Source organism: Salmo salar, chromosome 09 (assembly GCF_965601325.2).
Source record: "Salmo salar chromosome 09, fSalSal1, whole genome shotgun sequence".
Taxonomy (NCBI): Eukaryota; Metazoa; Chordata; class Actinopteri; order Salmoniformes; family Salmonidae; genus Salmo; species Salmo salar.
The window spans coordinates 75,127,600-75,144,542 of NC_138299.1; the positions used below are offsets into that span (position 1 = coordinate 75,127,600).

At 44.7% G+C, this 16,943-nt stretch overlaps 1 long non-coding RNA gene across 2 annotated transcripts in view; it reads right to left on the reverse strand.

The window, feature by feature from the left end:
* Positions 1 to 16,943, reverse strand: part of LOC145858034 (uncharacterized) — a 26,991-nt gene continuing 10,048 nt past the window's right edge. For both annotated transcript variants that reach the window (XR_014378799.1, XR_014378798.1), the window contains exon 2: positions 1 to 480. This is a non-coding gene — a long non-coding RNA (uncharacterized LOC145858034). The remainder of the gene's footprint in view (positions 481 to 16,943) is intronic.

Below are 16,943 nucleotides of genomic sequence, written 5' to 3' on the forward strand. Positions count from 1 at the left end.
TTTGAGTATTACAATATTTATTAATCCAATAGGGGAAGGCAAGAGAATGGTCGTGGACAGGCAAAACGGTCAAAACCAGTTCAGAGTCCAAAAGGTACCGAAGGGCAGGCAGAATCAAGGTCAGGGCAGGCAGGATGATCAGGCAGGCGGAAAGTAGTCCAGAGTCAGGCTGGGGTCAAAAGAAGACTATCAAAAAGAGAATAGCAAAAGGAGTACGGGAAAAACACGCTGGTTGACTTAACTAACATACAAGACAAACTGGCACAGAGAGACAGGAAACACAGGGATAAATACACTGTGGAAAATAAGCGACACCTGGTGGGGGTGGAGACAATCACAGGTGAAACAGACCCAGCACCTCTCCTCTGGGCCATAATCCTCCCAGTCAACCAGGTACCCCTGCCCCGTGGTCGAACCTTCAGGAGGCGTCTCACCGTATACGCTGGCTGGCCACCGATAACCCAGGGGGGAGGGATGGGCCTGGAGACAGAAGACAAAGGACAGTGAGACACAGGCTTAATCCTAGACACATGGAAGCTAGGGTGAATACGGAGGGTACGGGGTAACACAAGACGGACAGCAGTGGAACTCAGGACTCTGGAGATGGGAAAAGGACCAATGAAACGAGGGGACAGTTTGCGGGACTCTACCCGAAGGGGCAGATCCCGTGTGGACAGCCTTACCCTATGCCCAATGTGGTAGTGGGGAGCTGGGGTCCGGCGACGCTCCGCTTGTCGACGATACCTGGAGTTGGTCTTGAGAATAGCCGCCCTGGCTCTTCTCCAGGTACGTCGACATCGGCGGACAAACATCTGGGCCGAGGGTACACTGACTTTTTGCTCTTGTTCAGGGAAGAGTGGAGGCTGATACCCCATGGAGCACTCGAAATGGGAGAGTCCCGTTGCAGAACTGGGAAGAGCGTTCCGGGCATACTCCACCCAGACCAGTTGACAGCTCCAGGTAGTGGGGTTGATTGAGACCAGGCACCTTAAGGTGGTCTCCAGGTCTTGGACTGACCGTTAGCTTGGGGATGGAATCCGGATGACAGGTTGGCCGACGACCCAATAAGGGTGCAGAATGCCTTCCAGAACTGAGACGAGAACTGAGGACCCTGATCAGAGACCATGTCGACCGTGAGTCCATGGATACGGAAGACATGCTGCACTGTAAGCTGGGCCGTCTCCTTGGCAGCAGGTAGTTTGGGGAGAGGGATGAAATGGGCCTTGGAGAACCGGTCGACTACCGTCAGAATGACAGTGTTGCCATCAGACGGAGGGAGCCCAGTGACAAAGTCCAGAGATATATGAGACTAGGGACGATGAGGAACCAGTAGTGGCTGCAGGAGGCCAGAAGGAGCTTGCCGTGGAGTCTTGTTTTGAGCACACACAGTGCATGCGGTGACGAAGGCAGAGACGTCAGGGACCATTGTGGGCCACCAGAAATGTTGTCGAAGGAAGGCTAGTGTACGACGGGACCCTGGATGACAGGTCAGCCTGGAGGAATGAGCCCATTCCAGGACCCGGGACCGGACTGGATTAGACAAACAGCCGGTTAGCCGGACCCCCTTCAGGTCCAGGCTGGGAGCGTTGTGCATCGTGGACCAGGTTCTCAATACCCCAATCCACAGTGGCAGCAAGGCATGAGGTAGGGAGAATGGTTTCAGAGGTTGAGGGTGTGGCAGAGGAACTGTATAGGCGGGAGAGGGCGTCAGGCTTCACATTCTTTGACCCTGGGTGGTAGGAGATGGTGAAGTTAAATCTGGTGAACAGGAGGGCCCACCGGGCCTGCCTGGGGTTGAGGCACTTGGCTGTACGGAGATATTCCAGGTTTTTATGCTTGGTCCAGACCAGGAATGGCTGTTCTGCTCCTTCCAGCCAGTGCCTCCACTCTTCCAACGCCATCTTCACCGCCATTATTTCTCGGTTGCCAACATTGTAGTTCCTTTTAGCAGGATTGAGACGATGGGACAGGATGGCACAGGGATGAAGCTTCTGGTCCTGGGCAGATCGCTGGGACAGAATGGCTCCAACATCCGAAGCATCCACTTCCACCACAAATTGACGCGAGGGGCCAGGATGGATGAGGATGGGTGCTGTTGTGAACCGATGCTTCAGGTCTACAAAGACTTTGTCGACAGCTGGAGACCATTTGAACAGTACCTTGGGAGAGGTGAGAGCCAAGAGGGGGGCCGCCAGGGTGCTGTAGTCCTGAATGAAACAGCGGTAGAAGTTTGCAAAACCAAGAAACCATTGCAACTGCACCCTGGACGTTGGTTGAGGATCCATCTGAACATTGCCCTCAGCAATGACATATCCCAGAAAGGTGATTGTAGAGAGGTGGAACTCACACTTCTCGGCTTTCACGAACAGCGCTGAAGGACCTGTCTGACATGAAGAAGGTGTTCTTGTGCAGATTGGGAAAAACCAGGATGTCGTCAAGGTACACGAACACAAACCGGTTTAGCATGTCCCGAAGCACATCATTGACCAAAGCCTGGAAAACAGCAGTTGGTGAGTCCAAATGGCATGACCTGGTACTCATAATGTCCACTGGCTGTGTTGAAGGCTGTCTTCCACTCATCCCCCTCGCGTATCTGAACCAGGTGGTAGGCATTTCGAAGGTCCAACTTGGAAAATATGGTGGCCCCCTTGAGAGGTTCAAACGCCGAGGAGAGGAGAGGTAGGGGTAACGATTCTTGACAGTAATGCCATTAAGTCCCCGGTAGTCAATGCACGGACGCAGGGTCTTGTCTCTCCACAAAGAAAAACCCTGCGCCGGCAGGAGATGCAGATGGACGGACGTACTCCTCCATAGCTTTTGTCTCTGGTCCAGACAGAGAATACAATCGCCCCCGAGGTGGTGTAGTGCCTGGGAGAAAATCAATGGCACAATCATAAGGATGGTGCGGGGGAAGGGAAGTGCCTTACTGAACACTTCCAGGAGGTCATGGTATTCTGTGGGGATAGCAGAGACATCCACAGTTTTGCTAACATACTGAGGAAGATGACTTGAGGAAGGCAGTGAGAATGGCAAAATGGGCTCCAACCAAGGATGGAGCTTGTGGTCCAATCAATCATCGGATTGTGCTTTTGAAGACAGGAAAATCCCAAAACAACCGGAACATGGAGAGATGTAATGAGGAGGAACTGTATTGTCTCACTGTGGTTACCAGAAACCCATAATTGAATGGGCACAGCACTATGGGTGACTTCCCCTATAGAGCGGCCGTCCAGTGCCCTAGCATCCATGGGCACAGAGATAGGCTGAGTGGGAATACCAAGCTCCGAAGCTATTGTAACCGATGTGAAATGGCTAGTTAGTTAGCGGTGGTGCGCGCTAATAGCGTTTCAATCGGTGACGTCACTTGCTCTGAGACCTGAAGTGGTTGTTCCCCTTGCGTTGCAAGGGCCGTGGCTTTTGTGGCGCGATGGGTAACGATGCTTCGTGGGTGTCAGTTGTTGATGTGTGCAAGGGTCCCTGGTTCAAGCCCAGGTTGGGGCGAAGAGAGGGACGGAACCTACACTGTTACATTGATGCTGTTGACCCGGATCATTGGTTGCTGCAGAAAAGGAGGAGGTCAAAAGGGAGGTGAGTGTAACCGATGTGAAATGGCTAGTTAGTTAGCGGTGGTGCGCGCTAATAGCGTTTCAATCGGTGATGTCACTCGCTCTGAGACCTGAAGTGGTTGTTCCCCTTGCGTTGCAAGGGCCGCGGCTTTTGTGGCGTGATGGGTAACGATGCTTCGTGGGTGTCAGTTGTTGATGTGTGCAAGGGTCCCTGGTTCAAGCCCAGGTTGGGGTGAAGAGAGGGACGGAACCTACACTGTTACACTATCGTGGCATCCAAGGTTTTCATCAGCCCCAGAGTCAATGAGTCAATGAGCACTCGGAGAGACATAGATTGACAATTGGCCCAGCGTCGTCCAGGTTAGGGGAGGGTTTGGCCCGCAGGGATCTTCTTGTCCCATCGCGCTCTTGCGACTCCTGTGGCAGACCGGGCGCAGTGCACGCTGACATGGTCGCCAGGTGTACTGTGTTTCCTCCGACACATTGGTGCGGCTGGCTTCCGGGTTAAGTGGGCATTGTGTCAAGAAGCAGTGCGGGGGGGTTGTGTTTTGGAGGACGCACAGCTCTCGACCTTCGCCTCTCCTGAGTTCATACAGGAGCTGCAGCGATGAGACAAGACTGTAACTACCAAATGGATACCACGAAATTGGGGAGAAAAAGGGGTAAAAAATGTATAAATAAATAAATAAAGACAAAATAAAACATAACAAAATGTAAGCTTGAATGACACTGTATTGTTACAGTTATTGCTGGTTTGCCTGAGGCTGATGCCGTGCAGGTGTTTGTACACATGCTATATACACACACTCTCATTCAAATGCACACATGCGCACATTTTATTTATTTATTTATTTCACCTTTATTTAACCAGGTAGGCAAGTTGAGAACAAGTTCTCATTTACAATTGCGACCTGGCCAAGATAAAGCAAAGCAGTTCGACAACATACAACAACACAGAGTTACACATGGAGTAAAACAAATATACAGTCAATAATACAGTAGAAAGAGAGACGGCCAAAGGAGGAATTGGCTTTGGGGGTGACCAGAGAGATATACCTGCTGGAGCGCGTGCTACAGGTGGGTGCTGCTATGGTGACCAGTGAGCGGAGATAAGGGGGGACTTTACCTAGCAGGGTCTTGTAGATGACCTGGAGCCAGTAGGTTTGGCGACGATTATGAAGCGAAGGCCAGCCAACGAGAGCGTACAGGTCGCAGTGGTGGGTAGTATATGGGGCTTTGGTGACAAAACGGATGGCACTGTGATAGACTGCATCCAGTTTGTTGAGTAGGGTATTGGAGGCTATTTTGTAAATGACATCGCCAAAGTCGAGGATCGGTAGGATGGTCAGTTTTACGAGGGTATGTTTGGCAGCATGAGTGAAGGACGCTTTGTTGCGAAATAGGAAGCCAATTCTTGATTTAACTTTGGATTGGAGATGTTTGATGTGAGTCTGGAAGGAGAGTTTACAGTCTAACCAGACACCTAGGTATTTGTAGTTGTCCACATATTCTAAGTCAGAACCGTCCAGAGTAGTGATGCAGGACAGGCGGTCAGGTGCAGGCAGCGATCGGTTGAAGAGCATGCATTTAGTTTTACTTGTATTTAGGAGCAGTTGGAGGCCACGGAAGGAGAGTTGCATGGCATTGAAGCTCGTCTGGAGGGTTGTTAACACAGTGTCCAAAGAAGGGCCAGAAGTATACAGAATGGTGTCGTCTGCGTAGAGGTGGATCAGAGACTCACCAGCAGCAAGAGCAACATCATTGATGTATACAGAGAAAAGAGTTGGCCCAAGAATTGAACCCTGTGGCACCCCCATAGAGACTGCCAGAGGCCCGGACAACAGGCCCTCCGATTTGACACACTGAACTCTATCAGAGAAGTAGTTGGTGAACCAGGCGAGGCAATCATTAGAGAAACCAAGGCTATTGAGCCTGCCGATGAGGATGTGGTGATTGACAGAGTCGAAAGCTTTGGCCAGGTCAATGAAAACGGCAGCACAGTATTGTTTCTTATCGATGGCGGTTACGATATCGTTTAGGACCTTGAGCGTGGCTGAGGTGCACCCATGACCAGCTCTGAAACCAGATTTTATAGCGGAGAAGGTGCGGTGGGATTCGAAATGGTCGGTAATCTGTTTGTTGACTTGGCTTTCGAAGACCTGAGAAAGGCAGGGTAGGATGGATATAGGTCTATAGCAATTTGGGTCAAGAGTGTCCCCTCCTTTGAAGAGGGGGATGACAGCAGCTGCTTTCCAATCTATGGGAATCTCAGATGACACGAAAGAGAGGTTGAACAGGCTAGTAATAGGGGTTACACGAACACACATGTAAATAGTGCCATACATGCAGTCAAACATATTCAGTTGGCCTTGCTGTTATGATTTTTGTTGTCCTTGATGTCTTTTGTTTTTTGCATTGTTGTTTTCTGTTTTCCCTTTGTCTTTCTCTTTTGTTCATTTTGTTGGTTGTTGGTGCATTGGGGGCGGTCTTGGGGGGTGGGGAATTAATTTATTAAAAAAATTCAAGGGGAGGGTGGGTCTCGGATGGTTGAGGGGCACCTCTTGGGGAACTGTGAGCAGGATCTTGGAGGGCTGGTGGCCTGGCGGTTGGGAGCTTGGGCCGATGGCTGCTGGATCGCTGGTTCGGGTCCCTGTTTTTGACCTTGTGGGAGATCTGTCGACGTGCCCTTGAGCAGGGCGTTGAACCTTGTTGCTTCTGTGTGTCGCTCTGGATGGGAGGCTGTTAGATGACTAATGTGATGTAGTTGTTGAGCGGCTTCACTGCAAGTATATTGTATATTTTAAATATTCAATAATATATATATATATATATATATATATATATATATATATATATATATATATATATATATATATATATTATATATTTTTAAAGATGACGTACAACAAGGATTATTTTTTAAGTGACATTTTCACACACCTAATGTAAAATGTCACTTTTAGTTAAGAAATAAGCCTAACATTGTTGTACGTGTTGGATTGTGAATCCATCTCTATTTTACAGACTCTTGATTAGACATAACTCAAACCAGGTCCTTCTCCACATCTCCTTTCGATGTGTTGATGTCTGACCCTCCATCGCCTCGGGATGTAAGTTGGCTGTATAATGTCTTCAAACTCTGGTCAAATAATGTTATGGAATACATTATGTGAATTCAGTATTATGGCAGAGTGTTATGACAAAAATTTAAGAAGATTATCAGCTCTCTTATCTACTGTAGTCATCATAGGTTATAGTTTGACATATTCAAGTTTACTTTGATAGCAAGACTTATGTAGTTATCAGCTAGCTGGGCTCTTTTTACAATCTAGCTAAGTTCTTCGTGTTTTGCTGGCCATCTGTAAAGATAAAAGAATTCGGAGTTTTAGTGTAATTACAGTAACACAGACGTATGCCTTACAGCGCAGCGGTTTATTTCATGTGAGACGATTCACTGACAGGATATGTTTGCGCATAGCGCCCTCTATTGGATTATCAGGCTCACAGGAGCAGGGTTGCCATGTTCGCGGTTTTCCTGAAATTGGGTTACTTTGAAAATTATGTCGCGGGTGAAAATGTATTAGTTGCAGGTTTTTGGGCTACTTATATGTTGCCGTTTCTCTTAAAAAATAAAAGTATTCCACTGTGACCAGCTGCTGCTGACTATCAGGCAAGTGGCTATTTCTAATGGAAGTTATGGAACTCCCTCTCGTGCTTCTGTTATGGTGGAAAGTCCTCAATGAAACTGACCTTAAACGTGGAGAATGATACATATGCATCTGTTGGCCATCAAGTAACCTATTAATTTATATTCCATTGTAGGCTACTGTAGGCTACCATTTGATACAATAAATATGTTGAAATGACAATATCACTGGAGTCATTGCAAATCAATTTGGGCCACTTGTGTATCCAACCTGGAGCTGGCAAACTGATCAAATAAATAGCCTATAACTTCAATGTATTGCTGTTGTAGCCTTGTGTTATTATGCAATTATTAATGGCTACGTTTAGTTTATTAAATTGGAAGTTATCAAAGCTCTATCGCAATTGCCGATCAGTTGTTAATCCAACACATACAACAATGTTAGGATTATTTTGAACTAAAAGTGACATTTTCACACACCTGTGTGAGGCAGAAAATATGTATTACCCAGCTATAAGAGCAAATGTATTTTCTGTTCACATATAGCTTTAACTTACTGATGTACTGGCACTGGGTCAAGATAACTATCTCTCTCATGCTATAACTTTGAAGTGGATTGTCCTACAATCTGTAAAAATGTGAGGCCAGTTCCTTTTGGTTGAGATAAATAGCACTGACTGTAAATCAATTACATTACTACACATAAAAGGAGGCATTACAGAAGTTCAACATCTGAAATACATTACTTATTTTAATTACAGTATATGATAAATATCTACACAGTTTTCCAGACAGAGTTATGATATAGGGAAGATTCATATAAAATAGTCCTCTGGTGATGAAGTGCAAGTAAGAGAGTACTGCAATTTATACAATGTATAGTTCTTTCACTAGTACTTCCTGATTATTAGAAACAGCAACAGTTCCAATGTTTCTAATTAGTCCTTAATTACAGTGCAGTAAGTTGCTGAATGCTTTCCCTTAGTCCAAGGTCCTGAGGCTCCTTGTCACTGACTATCTAGAGTAGGGCTCTTGTTGATACTCTTTAATATTAAGCTAGATTCTTTGGCTTTCTATTAATACTTTGCAATTTGACAGGAAAGTGTGAATCCCTCTGGCCTCTAGCTCGAGATCAGAATTCTACTCAGATGTGGGGCTCTGGATGATCACATAAGAGCTGGTGAATAGAACATTACCCTGCTTCTCTCTCTTTCTGCTCTTGAATGGCTTAGGTGTGAGTTTTATATCAATTTAAGGACTCCAAGTACTCCATTTACACTACTATATAATGCATTACCATTTCATATTGCTGTCTCCACTCAGGGGTGACATAGCTGCTGGAGTCAGAGGTTCCTCTGGAAGCCTCAAATAACTTTGGGTACAGTAGAACTGCTGAAAAAAGTGATATGTCATAGTCTGTTTGTGTTGTGATATAAGTAATTTTCCTGTTCCAGGCTAACTTCTCAGAGGCTCTGGAGTGGTATTACTACTCTATGAGTTTCTACAGATGGAGTCCAACCTGGCTAAGCTTCCTGCACCTGCTGGACAAGGTGACTCAATACTGTGACAACACATACACACAGCATGTTGTAATGGTTACGTAAGAGATCATCAACGAGGGGCAATGCGTTCTATAGAAAAACATTCACGACGTGGAAGGTGCTTTCCACAACGTGGTAGCGTAGTGGAAATAACCTTCCACGGAGTTGCTGCAGTGGTTGCCGTGGTAACCAAACAAACAGACTCGCTAGTTCAGATAACCAAACCATCAGTCAGTCCTAGCTTGCCATTATGATAATTGAATTCAACAATGCCAATAATGTTTTCAATTCGACTTTTGCTTTCAAAAGCATCTCAAACATATGTAACAGTGTAGGTTCCGTCCCTCTCTTCGCCCCAACCCGGGCTCGAACCAGGGACCCTTGCACACATCAACAACTGACACCCCACGAAGCATCGTTACCCATCGCGCCACAAAAGCCGCGGCCCTTGCAACAGGGGCGAAAATCTGATATCAACTTTGGAGGGGACAATTACATTACATTTTCTCAAGAGCAATTCCTGAGGGGGACACCAAAAGTAGTGCTGTAACACATAGCCTACGTTTAATATGGTAAATGTATATTGAGGAACCAAAGAAATAAGGTGTTTGCCGTACTCCTAACTACCGGTACCCAAAACTACACAACTAATCACAACAGCAATACCATTGCCTTTAACAAATCTTAGTTCAGTCACCAGTTTAAGTTGAGAGTGGGGGTATCCATGTCATTTTCCAATTATGTTCCTATTTTACAAGTAACATTTTTTTAGAACCTTTCATAATGTTGCCAAACAAAGACTCAACAAACTTACCTGAGACTCCCTGTCTCTGCCAGTCTGTCCCTGCATATCTGTCCCCAACTCTGCTGTCTGTGTGCCATCTGTTGCCTGCTCTGCCTAATGACATCATTGTGAAACATTCCCATTAGAATTACATTTCTTTCTTATGAACATTTTATCAACTAGTCTTTGAGATATTAGGCTACTAGGGTTCTTACTTTGCGTTTTGGTGTACTGAAAAATACTCTGATGTCCGTCTTTTTTCTGCCATTTTTCTGCAATTTTTCTACCTGGTTGGCTACACACACACAGTATGTAGGTTATTTACAGTAGGAGATGGGCTTCTATCATCTTATCTTCTATCATTCTATATGGGCTTCGATCTAAAAGGTAGCTAGCAAATGTGAAACGGATTGCAGTGACAAGAGTTGACAGCTGTATGAGTTCACCATTTACACAACATATGCTGCAACCTTTTGTAATTTTAATAGTTTGTTTCATATTGGCTGGCTTCTAACAATAGCTGAATTTGCAAAGCTAGCGAGCACCAATTCAGTGGTGTTTGCTATAATCTTTGCTACCCGGGTTAAATAAAGATGAAATAAAATATATAAATAAAAGTTCCCTTGCGACAATTTAGCTTTTGCAACGAGACCGTTAAATATATTTAAAACAATGGTAGAAGAGAGTGTAGTTCTGTTCAGTTTATCGCTAACCTTATCACAGGGACTTTGAAGCACTAACTTACATGCATGCAGATCTTGGAATAAATTAACGATAGCAAAGATTCCATCTTTGACGACGCCACATAAATGGAATAGGTACTAGCTAGCTTAATAGTTCATATTTGCGCGCTAGCTCTGCATATTCAGCTAGTGTGTGCGCGCGATTGACTGGATTAACCTCACGTCAGTTACGTGCATTGAGTGCCTTTCAGACAGTAGATACGACCTCTACGTTACCTCGCAAGCTAAGGAACTGGCAGTGGATCAAACCATTGTGAGGCAAAGGGTGGGGGGGGTCGCAATCTTTTGAAACTTAAAAACAAGCTATTAAGTGTCTATAATCAGCACAATTGCTTTCATTGCGTATTATTAATATTATTTAAATTACATAGTTATGTTTCAGTGATATATTGGGGGGGACAAATCATATTTTTCCCAGGATGGGGGGGTCGTGTCCCTCCCGTCCCCCCCGGGATTTCCGCCCCTGCCTTGCAACGCAGGGGAAACCCTACTTCAAGTCTCAGTGCGAGTGACGTCACTGATTGAAACGCTATTAGCGCGCACCACCGCTAACTAACGAGCCATTTCACATCGGTTACACATAGAGCATGTAAGAAAGAGCTATAGCCATTGAATTCTACCGTGCAAATATACCGTACATTATAGGGAAATAATGCACATTCTAGAATGCCCTTCAAGTCAATCAGAAACGAGTATTTAACAATGCCATGATATAAATAAGAAATAAGGCCAGAGGGGGTGTGGTATATGGGTCAATATACCACGGCTAAGGGCCGTTCTTAGGCACGACGCAAGGGAGTGCTAGGACACAGCCCTTAGCGGTGGTATATTGGCCATATATCACAAACCCCCGGGGTGCCTTATTGCTATTATAAACTTGTTACCAACGTAATTAGAGCAGTAAAAATATATGTTTTGTCATACCCATGGTATACGGTCTGATATACCATGGCTTTCAGCCAATCAGCATTCAAGGCTCGAACCTCCCAGTTTATAATGTATAGTAATCTTTCTGTGTGTACTTTGTGCATTCCTAAGTGTGCGTGTGTGTCAGGCCAAAGAAGCCATAAAGGAGGCAGAGAGACGTGATCCAAACAGCATCTTCACTCAGTTCAGTGTTTACAAGATTGCTGTCCTGGATAACAATGTGGAGGAAGGTTACAGCATATTACATATGTGGTGAGTTTGGGAGTTTTGGGATTGACTACATGTATCCAGGCCCTCTGTACTGCTCAGTCTGAAAACCTGTTTCTATCAGCTTCAGGGGCAGTGAAGGCCATCGGGACTCTGGCCCAAGGTCCTGTGACTAGCGAGGACAGACTGCTGGTGGCTGAGAACGCTGACTCCAACCACCATCAGTCTGGCTGTTCAGATCGCTCTGGAGGTGGGTCCCCATTACTGACCTACCTCTGGGAAGTATGGCGATAATGTTGGCGATTATGGTGATGATAATGATGACAATTCTTGTAGGAGAACATACCCATCATCATCATGAACAACAGAACACAGCCACGAAGGCTCTGGAGAGTTTGAGTGAAAACTCAAAAGATGAAGCTCAGGTCGTCACTGCTCTCAGGACAGTTACTAACACACAAAATCAGTGAACTCTTGTCCAGCAAGATCGGAACACTTTATGTGAATGGTAATACATACATTATGCTATCATAAACATGAGATAACCTACAATGACAGTTGATTATGGCCATCTGTGTCACCAGTCTCCCACCATAAATGCATTATAAAGAATGCAAGCATTTCGCTACACCCGCAATAACATCTGCTAAACACGTGTATGTGACAAATAAAATGTGATTTGATGACACATGGTGCTGTGTAAGGTTTCAGTGAGGTTTCACTGTCTCCCAGATCCACTGACCTACATCTTCTAATTTCTCCTGTGAAATATGTGCCTCTCAGTACAGTGTTAGTAGGTGAAAGGAACTAGGTCCCCAGTCCTCATCATCGTTGTCTTTTATAGGCATTTGGTTCGACTGGTGCCATCAACAATAGAAGCCAGTGAGGAGACAAGGCGAGATTGATGAGATATCGTTAAACCTGATGAATTATATAATGGTGTTTAAATGCTTAATTTCTACCAGGAGTGTGACATTTAAATACATTTGGGATTGTTAACATTTAGAAATAATCCCTAACCCCAAATCCATTTTCTTATTTTTTTAATGAAAATCAGTGCCAAAAATCTAACTACCACTAACAGGTCCCGATCATCATCATAAAGGCAAAACATTTTTTTAAACAAATAATGCAAAAATTCTGTAAATAGGAGATGTGCATCTTTCAAATTATTTGCCAAAGATATAAAGCATTCCGCACGTCCTCTTCGTTAACAGTTGGAAAAATGTCAGAGAGTGAGACAGGGCAGCGACAGCAGAGAAGTCCTGTAGGGAAATACTTTGAGAAGTTAAATGAGAAGAAGGTGATGAAACGCAAACTTTGCGAGGTGGGATTGAGCTACAGTGGCAGTACAGGCGCAAACGTGAAACGGAGGCACAGCGAGACCCAACCCGTTGCTGGCACCAGTGCGATAAGGGACGGAGTGAGAAAAGCACATCGCTGATTACAGAAATGATTGCAGTTGATATGCAGCCATTGTCAATGGTAGAGGATGTCGGCTTCAATACCCTAATGGCATATCTAGAACCAGACTACAAGAGGCCATGTCGAAAAAAACCGTGAAGGCCCTGGTGGAGAAATTGTACAATGATTGCTCTGAAAGTACAAAGTGCAAGCTCTCAAACACCATAAGTGGTGTTAACAACAAACTGTTGGATGTCTATGAACACACTGTTCATACATCACTGCAACGAGCCAACACATTGATGAGAACTGGGACATGAAGTCCCATGGACTGACAACTGAGAACATGGAGGAAAGGCATATAACAGAGAACCTAAAACAGCATTAATACCATCACTGCTGAATGGGTGGGGGACAGCAGTAGGTAATGCCGTCAGGTCCTCTACATATAGACATGCAAATCTGGATGTTCTGCTGTCAAATCTGAAAATGGGTGAGTACAATGTATAACAATCCCACAGCTACATTTTTCTCTTAATAAAAGAGTTGCCTGAGGTAATGCTTTAGCACCGATTCTATTTTTATCTGCTGTGCAATGCTTGGTTTTCACCACAACCAGTGTTTGTTGTCACCAGCACAGAAATGTAGAAAGTATCACAGCTCATCCCTGGGCCTAGCATGGCTGTGGAGCAGCAGCGCAAAGAGAGAGGCCAACTGGTTCACTAGCATGGCTGTGGAGCAGCAGCGCAAAGAGAGAGGCCAACTGGTTCACTAGCATGGCTGTGGAACAGCAGAAAACAGAGGGAGGCCAACTGGTTCACTAGCATGGCTGTGGAACAGCAGAAAACAGAGTGAGGCCGCCTGGTTCACTAGCATGGCTGTGGAGCAGCAGAAAACAGAGGGAGGCCAACTGGTTCACTAGCATGGCTGTGGAGCAGCAGAAAACAGAGGGAGGCCAACTGGTTCACTAGCATGGCTGTGGAGCATCAGAAAACAGAGGGAGGCCAACTGGTTCACTAACATGGCTGTGGAGCAGCAGAAAACAGGGAGGCCAACTGGTTCACTAGCATGGCTGTGGAGCAGCAGAAAACAGGGAGGCCAACTGGTTCACTAGCATGGCTGTGGAGCAGCAGAAAACAAAGGGAGGCCAACTGGTTCACTAACATGGCTGTGGAGCAGCAGAAAACAGAGAGAGGTTCACTAGCATGGCTGTGAAGCAGCAGAACATTATCTGGAGATATGCTGTTATCTATCTTAATGTTGTACATTTATCTGGATCATCTCGCTATTTTACGAGTTACAGTGGCACCGTGAAAGCATCATAGTGCACTGTGCATTTTGTCTCGTTTTATTCCCGTGTGTGTGTTTGCGCCGACGTGCTTGTGTGTGCCCATGTGTGTCTTAGTTTGGAACTCTGCGCTGCAGTGTGAGAACAGCTCTGACAGGATGAGGGATTTCTCTGTGTTACCAGACAAGTCCTCTTATTAGCATCGCTGGGAGAATAGGTCTGTATCTGTGCAGGTGTAGATCAATATAACCCACAGGGAATGAGTGTTGCCATAGATAAAGAAACATAAAGCCCTGCAGCTTCAGTACAAAACAACTTGGTCAGTCATTATATCCTCACTCCCCCAAACATGAAGATATCAAAACTATGAAATAACACATATGGAATCAGAATTAGTATTATAAATATTCTCTTACCTTTGCTGATCTTCGTCAGAATGCACTCCCAGGACTCCTACTTCCACAAGAAATGTTATTTTTGTTCGAAATACTCCATATTTATGTCCAAATACCTCCGTTTTGTTCGTGCGTTCAGATCACTATCCAAAGGCATAATGCGCGAGCGTAAATCCAGACACAAAAAGTCAAATAGTTCCATTACCGTTCGTAGAAACATGTCAAACGTTGTTTACAATCAATCCTTAGGGTCTTTTTAACATAAAACGTCGATAATATTCCAACCGGACAATCGCGTATTCATTACAGAGGAAAAAGAAGGAGCGGCGTGCCAAACGTGCCCACGCAGTAAACAACTCACTGGTCCCAGGCAGTCCACTCATTGACTGAGCTCCTATTTTCTGCCCAGTAACAGGAGAAGGATGAAACACATTTCTAAAGGCTGTTGACAGCCAATGGAAGCCTTAGGAAGTGCAACGTGACCCCACAGACACTGTAGTTTCGATAGGGATTCAAAAGAAGAACTACAATTCTTAGATTTCCCACTTCCTGGTTGTATTTTTCTCAGGTTTTTGCCTGCCATATGAGTTCTGTTATACTCACAGACATCATTCAAACAGTTTTAGAAACTTCAGAGTGTTTTCTATCCAAATATACTAATAATATGCAAATATTTGACTCTGGGCCCGAGTATTACGCAGTTTACTCTGGGCACGCTTTTCATCCGAAAATGAAAATACTGCCCCCTATACCTTAAAAGGTTAAGGAGAAGTGTATCTATAATTCTTTCAATAACTGTTGTAAATTTTATCAACATTTATGATGAGTATTTTTGTAAATTGATGTGCTCATTCACCGGAAGTTTTGGGAGGCAAAACATTCCTGAACATCACACGCCAATGTAAAATGGGTTTTTTGGATATAAATATGAACTTTATCGAACAAAACATACATGTATTGTGTAACATTGAGTCCTGGGAGTGTCATCTGATGAAGATCATCAAAGGTTAGTGATTCATTTTAGCTGTATTTCTGGTTTTTGTGACGCCTCTCCTTGCTTGGGAAATGGCTGTGTGGTTTTTCTTGTCTCCGCGCTGTCCTAACATAATCTAATGTTATGCTTTCGCCGTAAAGCCTTTTTGAAATCGGACAATGTGGTTGGATAAACGAGAAGTGTATCTTTAAAATTGGATATAATAGTTATATGTTTGAGAAAATTGAATTATGAGATTTTTGTTGTTTTGAATTTGCTGTTCTGCTATTTCACTGGCTGTTGAATAATAGTGTGTCCCGCGGGTGGGACGCCAGAGAGGTTAACCAAATATGGCTATCTTCTGTATACCACCCCTACCTTGTCACAACACAACTGATTGGCTCAAACGCATGAACCTGTTATGGATAGGGGGCAGTATTTTCACGGCCGGATAAAAAACGTACCCGATTTAATCTGATTATTACTCCTGCCCAGAAACTAGAATATGCATATAATTATTAGCTTTGGATAGAAAACACTCCAAAGTTTCTAAAACTGTTTGAATGGTGTCTTCCCTGTGGCTCAGTTGGTAGAGCATGGCGTTTGCAACGCCAGGGTTGTGGGTTCGATTCCCACGGGGGGCCAGTAAGAGAAAAAAAAGAAGAAAAAAATGCATGAAATGAAATGTATGCATTCACTACTGTAAGTTGCTCTGGATAAGAGTGTCTACTAAATGACTAAAATGTAAAAATGTGTCTGTGAGTATAACAGAACTCATTTGGCAGGCCAAAACCTGAGAAGATTCCTTACAGGAAGTGCCCTCTCTGACCATTTCTTGGCCTTCTACACTCTCTTTATTGAAAACTGAGGATCTCTGCTGTAACGTGACACTTCCTACGGCTCCCATAGGCTCTCAGAAGGCGGCAAAATGGTGAATGATGCCTTTGGAGCCCCTGGCTGAAAAACAGTAGCGCATTTGGATAGTGGTCGATCAGAAAACAATGAGACTGGAGGCGCGTGCACGAGCCGACACCATGTTTTTATTTTCAGTCTTTGAACGAAAACAACGACTCCCGGTCGGAATATTATCGCTTTTGTACGAGAAAAATCGCATAAAAATTGATTTTAAACAGCGGTTGACATGCTTCAAAGTACGGTAATGGAATATTTTGAATTTTTTTGTCACGAAATGCGTCGGGCGCGTAACCCTTCGTCAGCCTTCGGATAGTGTCTTGAACGCACAACAAAACGCCGCTATTTGGATATAACTATGGATTATTTGGAACCAAACCAACATTTGTTATTGAAGTAGAAGTCCCGGGAGTGCATTCTGACGAAGAACAGCAAAGGTAATCCAATTTTTCTTATAGTAAATCTGACTTTGGTGAGGGCTAAACTTGGTGGGTGTCTAAATAGCTAGCCCGTGATGGCGAGCTATCTACTCAGAATATTGCAAAATGTGCTTTCAC